At 30.7% G+C, this 8,871-nt stretch overlaps 1 long non-coding RNA gene across 1 annotated transcript; it reads right to left on the reverse strand.

The window, feature by feature from the left end:
- Positions 1–2,327: 2,327 nt before the first annotated feature.
- Positions 2,328–7,787, reverse strand: LOC109134985 (uncharacterized). The gene is made up of 2 exons (XR_007274647.2): positions 7,464–7,787; positions 2,328–3,037 (listed from the first exon to the last, which is right to left on the reverse strand). It is a non-coding gene; the product is annotated as an uncharacterized LOC109134985 (long non-coding RNA).
- Positions 7,788–8,871: the final 1,084 nt, after the last annotated feature.

Here is an 8,871-nt window from a genome sequence, read left to right on the forward strand (position 1 = left end):
TGAAATATAAATCAGGTCAACCTGAAATCGACCCAACCCGACCTGATTGCCAGCCCTAACTACACCCTCCGTCTTTTTTTATTTGCTACATTTTGCCATTTAGGGGTGTTTCAATTTATTTGCTACATTTGCAAATATTTCCATATATAGTACATAGGTCCCACACTTTATTTACAAATTTGTCATCACTCCCTTCTTGATTTTGTAAATGTTTCTATATATAATACATAGGTCCCACAATTTACCTATTTGCTTTTTTGTTAATTCTATTTATGTCAATGGTCCCCACTCCCTCCTTGGTCTTTGTGAAAAAGTGCTTGTAGCAAATAAAAAAAGACGGAGGAAGTACTACTATATGAGTATATGGTATACCATAAACACCTTATTGTTGTCTTATAGCATGGACAAATTCTGATTTGCAAAGTTGTAAACTTGTTATATGTTTTGGCACCATACTCGATACTCTCATTCTTTGTCGAACTTTATTAATAGACAGTTGTGCTTAAGAGGTATATAATCAGGGTATAGTACTATATATAGTTGGTCATGAGTCTCTATCAGTCTTTGTTTTTTTTATTTCATCTGCAGTTTACTATTAATACTTAAAGATAAGCACAACCGAAATGACTAGTTATTGATGGAGATTGTTATAATAAAGTAAACTTTAACCTTTCTATATTCAGAATAATCTATTTTTTATGTGAGTGCGTGGTTACAAGCTCAAATGATGATGTGCTATTATGGATGACTTCATTAGGATCCTTGTTTGCGCTTAAACTAGTAACAATAAACTCATTAGAAACCTTAATTAGGCTCCGTTTGGTAGGGCGTAAAACGTTTTTTCGGAAAACAGTTTTCCTCTATTTTCAGTTTTACATTGTTTGGTTGGCAAAAGAGTGTAAAACCATTTTCCCTTAGGGTAAAATTACTCTCCCAAATGAGTCCCAATGATGCCATTTTCCTTTCAAAATGAAAGGAAAACTATTTTCCTTATCTCTCTTGTACACTCCTCTCACTACCTCTTTACTTTTCCTTTCATTTTCCTTTCATTTCATCATTTTTCTTACATCGAACCAAACAACGGAAAACTAATTTTGGAATTGTGTTTTCCATTGTAAATTGTTTTTCATGAAAATCATTTTACACTGAAAATGTTTTACGCCCTACCAAACGGAGCCTTAGTGATTCTTATCGATAACCTCATATATGTATGCATTATTATTAACTTTATCTATGTTAATCAGCTGCTCACATTACTCCATCAACTAATGGTATTGGGTAAAACAAAACAAAAAAAATTAAAAAAATAAAAAAATCAACTAATGGTATGGTGAGCCTCTTAAGAATATTACAGGACTTTATGATTTATCTAGATAGTAGTTAGATCATTTCTATATTGTTATAGTGCGTATCACCTATGTTGCAATTGATATGACACCAACTCTATACTATAGTGCGCATCAGTCATCACCTATGTTGCAATTGATATGAATCTTCACAAAAAGATATATTGTACGAAAAGGGTAATTGTTTGCTTAAGGTGGATCTTTTAAGGTAAAAAGTAACTTGTCACGGAGGTCATTATTTATATATCCTATATTTAAGGTTAAAAGTTATTCTTTATTTTAGACTGATTGACTTTTTTGTCTTGAAAAGTGACTCATCATTTTGACTTAAAAGTGACCTATTTTGACTTAAAAGTGATCCATTTTAACTTAAAGTAAAATAATCTTATAATAAATTTTATTACATACCCAATACTCAAATACTAAATCCCTATTTTTTGGAAATAATTTCAATTCCAACTCAAATAATGATAATAATAGTAATAGTAACAGTAATAATAATAATAGTAATAACAATAATAATAATAATAATATATTATTATTATTATTATTATTATTATTATTATTATTATTATTATTATTATTATTATTATTATTATTATTATTATCGGCAAAAGTTAGTTCAATTTAATTCCTCTCACTTTAATTCAGTCCAAAAGAATAAATTGCATATACTTCGAACAACGACAGTAATAAATAATGAAGCCCAATTGCTTAACTCTTAAGTCAAATTTTAATAGGATATTAGGTAATCAAACAAGAATTAGTTGATAATGTCCGTGATTTACAGAACACCCTGACAAAAACCACAGTTCACTTGCGAGGGTGCAATATCAGCTTTGCAGATATTAAAGAATCGGCTGTGAGAATATTTCTCCATGTAAATTTTCCGCGCAAGCTAGTTTTTTGGTTAGCAACCGTATACTATGTACTGACTTATTAAAAGGAAAAAGTAGCAACGTCTATCTATTAGACGGAGAATTTTAGTAACACAAATTTGGTATGAATAGCTTTTGTATTTTTTTTATTTTTTTACATCGTGAAATTCTACATCGATAAAAAGAGTTTAAACACTATCACTAAGGTCATTAAAGACCCTTACAACACCGATATAACACACTAAAAACATATTACAAGAAACTAATACACTAACATGTGTTTCTCTAATGCATCCTTGAGTGTTGCGGTGACTTGGTTGTTTAAACTTGCCACAACTATCAATAGTGATTCTAATATAGGAGATTGAGCTCCAGTTGGATGGATAAACCCTTGAGAACCTGGAGGCTTTAGAAACCAAGGAAAGAACCGATCGGGTAGTAAAGAATCGAGTCGGTAACGCTGATAACATGCTTGCTTGTGATTTTCTCACAAGCCATAAGAGTCACTACAAGTGACTCAATATGCATGCTATGAACCCCCATAAAATGAGGAGCATCGTTCGAATAAAAAGTTTTGAGAGCGATGAAAAGCAATATCAACGCTAACCGAGACAAAGAATTAATCTCCGTTAATTCCACACACAAACGGACAAATCCGGCCTTCGAAACCCTAAACCCCTTTCCACTCAAATCTTTTTTCCTTGACAACCAACCATACCACATTACAACTTCTCCGAATGCCAAACTCCATTCATCAAAGGAGGACCAAACACCCACTAAAAATGCCTCTTCTAGCCTAGGCATTAAACACAACTGTTTCCACATATTATCACTCAAAACAACATTCTCAACAAGAATACAGCTAACATAACTAACGAAAAGACAAAGCAAAATTAACAATTAGTAACAACTAGCCATAAGCACACTAAAAAAAGGAAGGCATAATTGCAAAAAATGAACAGGACCCAATACCAAAATAGAAACCCTAACCTAATCTTTACCTTTACTATCAAGATCAGGGTCAAGCCGAAACCACAAGACGGCAGCGACAAGGTTAGCTCCGACAAAAGGTTGTCAAAATCGTTATCTAACAGACCCCAAACTCGAATATAGCACTTCCTAACCCAAAAAAGAAACCTTAACCCGGAACTTTACCTTTACCGACAAGATTATCGACGGCGGCGTTTGGGAAAGTTTTGGAGAGACTTGAGTTTTTAAACTTAAGATCTGAGTAGGTCCTCCCAAAAACTAACCAGAAATGACCAAAAACAGACAAACTTACTAGCAAACGACAACTATAAAAACTCCGCTGAGAAGGAACGAGAAACAAAAAGGAGGTGCAAGAGGCCGACACTGCCAATAAAACGCGAAGCGCCTCTCGTGCTTATTCTCGGACTTCTCGTGCTAATTCTCAGACTTCGAAAGTAGACGAAATAAAAACAGGAAAAACGCCAAGAAAACGGCTCAGCTACGTTGGTGGAGCATGCCGCCGGCGACCGGGTGAGCAGCGCACTCAGGCCGGTCACTAGCGACCTGCTTTGTGCGAGTTTGGCTTACTTAGGGTTTGAGGGTAGAGAGAGTTTTAGAGAGAGGCGGCTGAATTTTATAATAGCTCTTGTATTTGATATCTGATAAAAGCTTTTAATTATTGATTCCGTTTTTTGGAGAGACGATCTCACATTAATGTTAAAGTGAGACCGTTGATGTCTTGCTGACATGACGCACGTGCATCAAACTACCATTAGAATTAGTTAAGAGCTTGCACTTATTAGTAATGCTAGCCTTAAATTGCTTCTAAATGAATTAGCTAAGCGCTAAAGTATATTAGTTATATCATAAAAAACAAATTATAATGCATTTTATTGGCCATAACTCCAATATCATGCATAAATAATTCTGTCTTTATGAAAAAAAAACTAATGCACTAATTCTCTATTTAATTTCTTAAATAACTATCAAATTTTTGCATTAATTATGCCGACCTCAAATAATCAATGCAAAAACAATGTTTACTAATGCATACAACAAATAAAACTAAGGGCCTTAAAATCATAACTATTGACCTCCTATACTATTAACCCTCAAAGTATAATTGTTAACCAACTATCAAAACTACAACCATAAAACCATGCATCATTGTTGCTCATGAAATTAATAAATAATTATTTATATGCTATAATTATAATCTTTCATTTATTTTCTAGACTAAAAACTATTAGGCATAAAATCGGAATAAAAAAAAGTCATAACTAATGTAAAAAACATAATAACTAATACCCAAATATCATAACTATTTATCAGAAAACAATAAATAATAGCCAGAATCACAACTATCAACCATAAAACCCTAATTAAAGGCCGAGACTAAGAATTGGAGGAAAAACAGACTCGTCTCGCGTTAGTGTTAACATGAGACGGTCTTTTATAAGATTTTGCGTTAATTGTTTGTTTATTAGTATCCAAAATATTATGGATCTCTTTTATATAGTATCATAAATTGTGAAATTATCCAAAAACTGGTTTAAAGATATTTTTAATACCAAATACACTACCAATAGGGATGTTAGACATCAAACACGTGTCTAACAATTAGACGATAAATTCACGTTATGATTTTTTAGCTCCGTTTCATTAATAATGCGAACTCAAGAGTAAGAAAACCTCGACCCAAAATAAGGTATTTCCTTTAATAAAGAAGGAAACTTTCATAATGAGAATTTGCGTTATGATTTGACGCCTATTCAACTTCTAATACTCCCTGCGTCCCATAATATAGTGCCTATTTCATTTTTGGTGGGTCAAACTTTAAAATCTTTGACCGAATATTCTCATTTATATATATATATAAAAACATATTCATGTGAAATCTTGTTAGATTCGTCTCAATGTGTAGTTTCATAATATCAATTTTTTATATTTTTTATCAATATGGAATTGAAGATATTAAAGGTCAAAGTTACGTCTTGGAGACCGTGTAAAAAAGAAACAAGCACTATATTATGGGACGGAGGGAGTAGTTGATAAATATGGTATCCTAGATGTGTTTTTTTCCTCTCTTAATTTCTACTACCTCCGTTCTCTTTTAGTTGCAACGTTTGACAAATTGCACTATTCATGTTCTCTTATTTGACCACATTTATTGATTTATATGTTAAACAAAATATAGTCATGTGGGTCTTGTTTGATTCGTTTCGATGTAAGCTTTCATAATATCAAATTTTTATAATTTTTACTTACATACAATTAGAAATAAAACGATTTGAAATTGTATATTGGCAAGCGTGAAAGTCAAAACGTTGCAACTAAATAAAAACAGAGGTAGTATATCAACATTATATTTCTATATTACAGTATATTGATTGGTTAGAATTAACCCCACTGAAATAAATCGTTTTGTGGATAAGCCAGATTGTCCTGTGTCCATGAGACAATGACTATTCTTATAGGCCCCATCAAGTTGAAAATTCCAAGGGTAAGAAACTCCACTCTAAGGCTATGTTCAGTTCACCTGAAATTTTCTGATCTGAACTTATCTGATCTGATCTGATCTGATCTGAACTTATTTTTTCTGATCTGATCTGATCTGAACTTATTTTTTCTGATCTGATCTGATCTGATCTGATCTGATCTGATTATCTGATCTGATCTGAACTGATCTGAACTTATTTTTTCAACAAGATCTTATCTTTTATAAAATATATTATTACTATTATATTATTACTTTGTAAATCATTATTATGCAATACATTATAAGATCTTCTTTATAGTGTTACTATTATTATCATTTTATTTCTATTACAACTTTTATACAACTTTTATTATTAATAATAATTATTATTATTATCATTATTATAGAACAACAATCATAATTATTATTATTACTAAAAATAATTATATAACTCAAGTCATTATTTTATAAGAGCCTTATACAATGTTTCACACTTTCCCTTAAAAAAAAGTTTCACACTTGAGAAGTCGGCAAACTGAACTCTTTTTTTTCCATATAAAATAGAACAAGATATACAAACAACTATGATTGAGCAAAAAATAAATAAATATCGTGCAACTTCAAATAGCTAGAGAGATTTGGAATTCGGTAGGAAGAGGTATACCGGATCTAATTTAATTTGTATGTCACACTTAGCTTATTTGAATGTAATCCGAATTAGTAGTTCTGTTGTGCATGAATTGAGATATCATATTTTATATATTTCTTATTTTTGCGTCAATCTTATGTTCTTAACATGTGGCTTTTAATTTTCTATTATTTAATAACAACAATAATTAATATAATAATAGCAATGACATTTATAATGGTAACAACAACATTAATAATAATTACCAATATTAATAATTAATAAGTACAACAACAACAACAATAATAATTCTTTTGAACAAATGTACTAGTAAATAATAATACCCCCTTTGTATTTTTTTATCTTTGTCACTTAGAATCTTGACACTATTCACAATTTGAGATAATCTTTTAGATTTTTCTTAATATATAAGAAAAAAAATATAGTCATGTGGGGTCTTGTTTGATTCGTCTCAATGAGTACTTTATTAATATTCAATTATTATAATTTTTATTAATATGTAGTGAAAGATATTTAATAATAATAAGTTTTTAAATATAAGCATGATATGATCTGAACTGAACTGATCTGATCTGATCTGATCTGGTCTGATCTGATCTGATCTGATCTGATCTGAACTTATTTTTTCTGATCTGATCTGATCTGAACTTATTTTTTCTGATCTGATCTGATCTGATCTGATCTGATCTGATTAGATCTGAAATAAGCAAAAATAAGGTGAACTGAACATAGCCTAAGAATCTATCATCGAAAAGTTGATTTAGAATTGATATTTTTGAAATCTTGACATTACCTGGATCCGATCCACACACTACCTAAATCCATAACTAGATATTTACTTTTTTCGTTTTCTTATATTTTTTTAAAAAAAAAAATTAGAATCTTGACATTGTTTAGAAGTTAAGAAAATTTTCTAATTTCTTTTAAATAAATAAGAGAAAACATAGTGGTCTTGTTTTGATTCGTTTCAACGAGCACATTAAAATCACTACAAATTGATCTATAATAATTTACTAATATGTGATTAGAGATATCAGTAATCTAAAATGTGCATTAAAAACGTAAAGTAAACCATAATAATAGAATGAAACGGATGGAGTACATACATATGAAAAACCGAAAATTAAAATCATCAAACTAACCTGCATCTTTCATCATGTAGAGGTTTGAGAAAAGAGAATTGGACATGAGAGATAATATTTTTGTTAGGAAGAGAAAAATTGCTAATGCCTTTCTTAGATATTACCATTCAACCCTTCGACGTTTGAATAATTACTAATATACTCTTTGGGAGTACCTAAAAAGCACAATTAATAAATTCCCTAACCATGCTTCGTCTACGAAAAGAAGCATAATTATAATTTATGTTACATAAGAGATTTTTATTTGGTGAAAAGATAATATGTATATATTTTCAACATATGAATAGTTTAGGATAGAGAATATCTGCATATTCTTAAGATAAGATAAGAGTAGACTAGTACAATAAGATTTTAGAGGAGCACGTACTATATATATGAAGTGACACTATAGGAGTAATGTATTCCTTTTAAATCTGACCTACAAAATTAATTGAGAGAAGTTGATATGTATGACATAAATTTCTTCAGAAAATAGATGAGGCAGTTGAACTTGCATGTACTATGTACAACAGTACAATTGTTGCCTAATTCTAAAAACTGAATGGATATCATTTAGGTCTTGCGAAATTGATAATTGAAAGGATGAAAGGGATGTTATTGCAATTTGCATACTACCATTAATAATATATCAAGGATGTTTTGACGTAGTAGTTAAAATTGAGATGCTATGAACGATACTTCACATGTTTGAATCCCTCCTTTCTTTGTCCTTCTGTATACTTTGTACTGTCTTCGTAACTTATATGGATTAAAAAATTAATTAGTATCTGATATGGCAATTATATATATCATGGTCTTTCCCTTCTTTTGTCTGATCATATCAGACATTATAAATGGAAAAAATGGACCTAATTTTATTTATTTATACAGGAACTGCACCCAATATTAGATTATGATGTTAGACTGCCGGCTTGACTCTGAAGTCTGACCTATCACCTATGTACAGCTGCAGCATTTGCTTGACTATGAGCTTATCCTTGTAAGGAGAAAGTAGGGGGCCGGCGGAATAGAACACCATAATTATGTATTTAATCTCAAAGCTTAACAAAAACTAATTCATTAAATATTAATTTTTTTTTTTCAAAAACAACGGTATAAAACATGAATTTGTGAGAAAGCTTATATAACTTTTTTTTACGAAAACAAACTTTAAACACAAATTTTTATGCGAGAACAAACCTTATGCCCTTATTCCTATCGTCAATCCGAAGATTCCGGCATTGACCAGGTCGAATTTTGTTGCCTTTAAAAAGTCACTTGTCTTGCACATGACATGGTAAATGTCAGAACCTTGGATCAGTTATCGGAATGAGGCATAAGATTTGTTCTCATAAAAACAATTATGTTTAAGGTTTGTATTTGCAAAAAAAATGTACAAGGTGAGTTTCTCATAAATTTTATGTTTCGT

The sequence above is a fragment of the Beta vulgaris genome, chromosome 5 (assembly GCF_026745355.1).
Source record: "Beta vulgaris subsp. vulgaris cultivar EL10 chromosome 5, EL10.2, whole genome shotgun sequence".
In the NCBI taxonomy this organism is placed as follows: Eukaryota; Viridiplantae; Streptophyta; class Magnoliopsida; order Caryophyllales; family Amaranthaceae; genus Beta; species Beta vulgaris.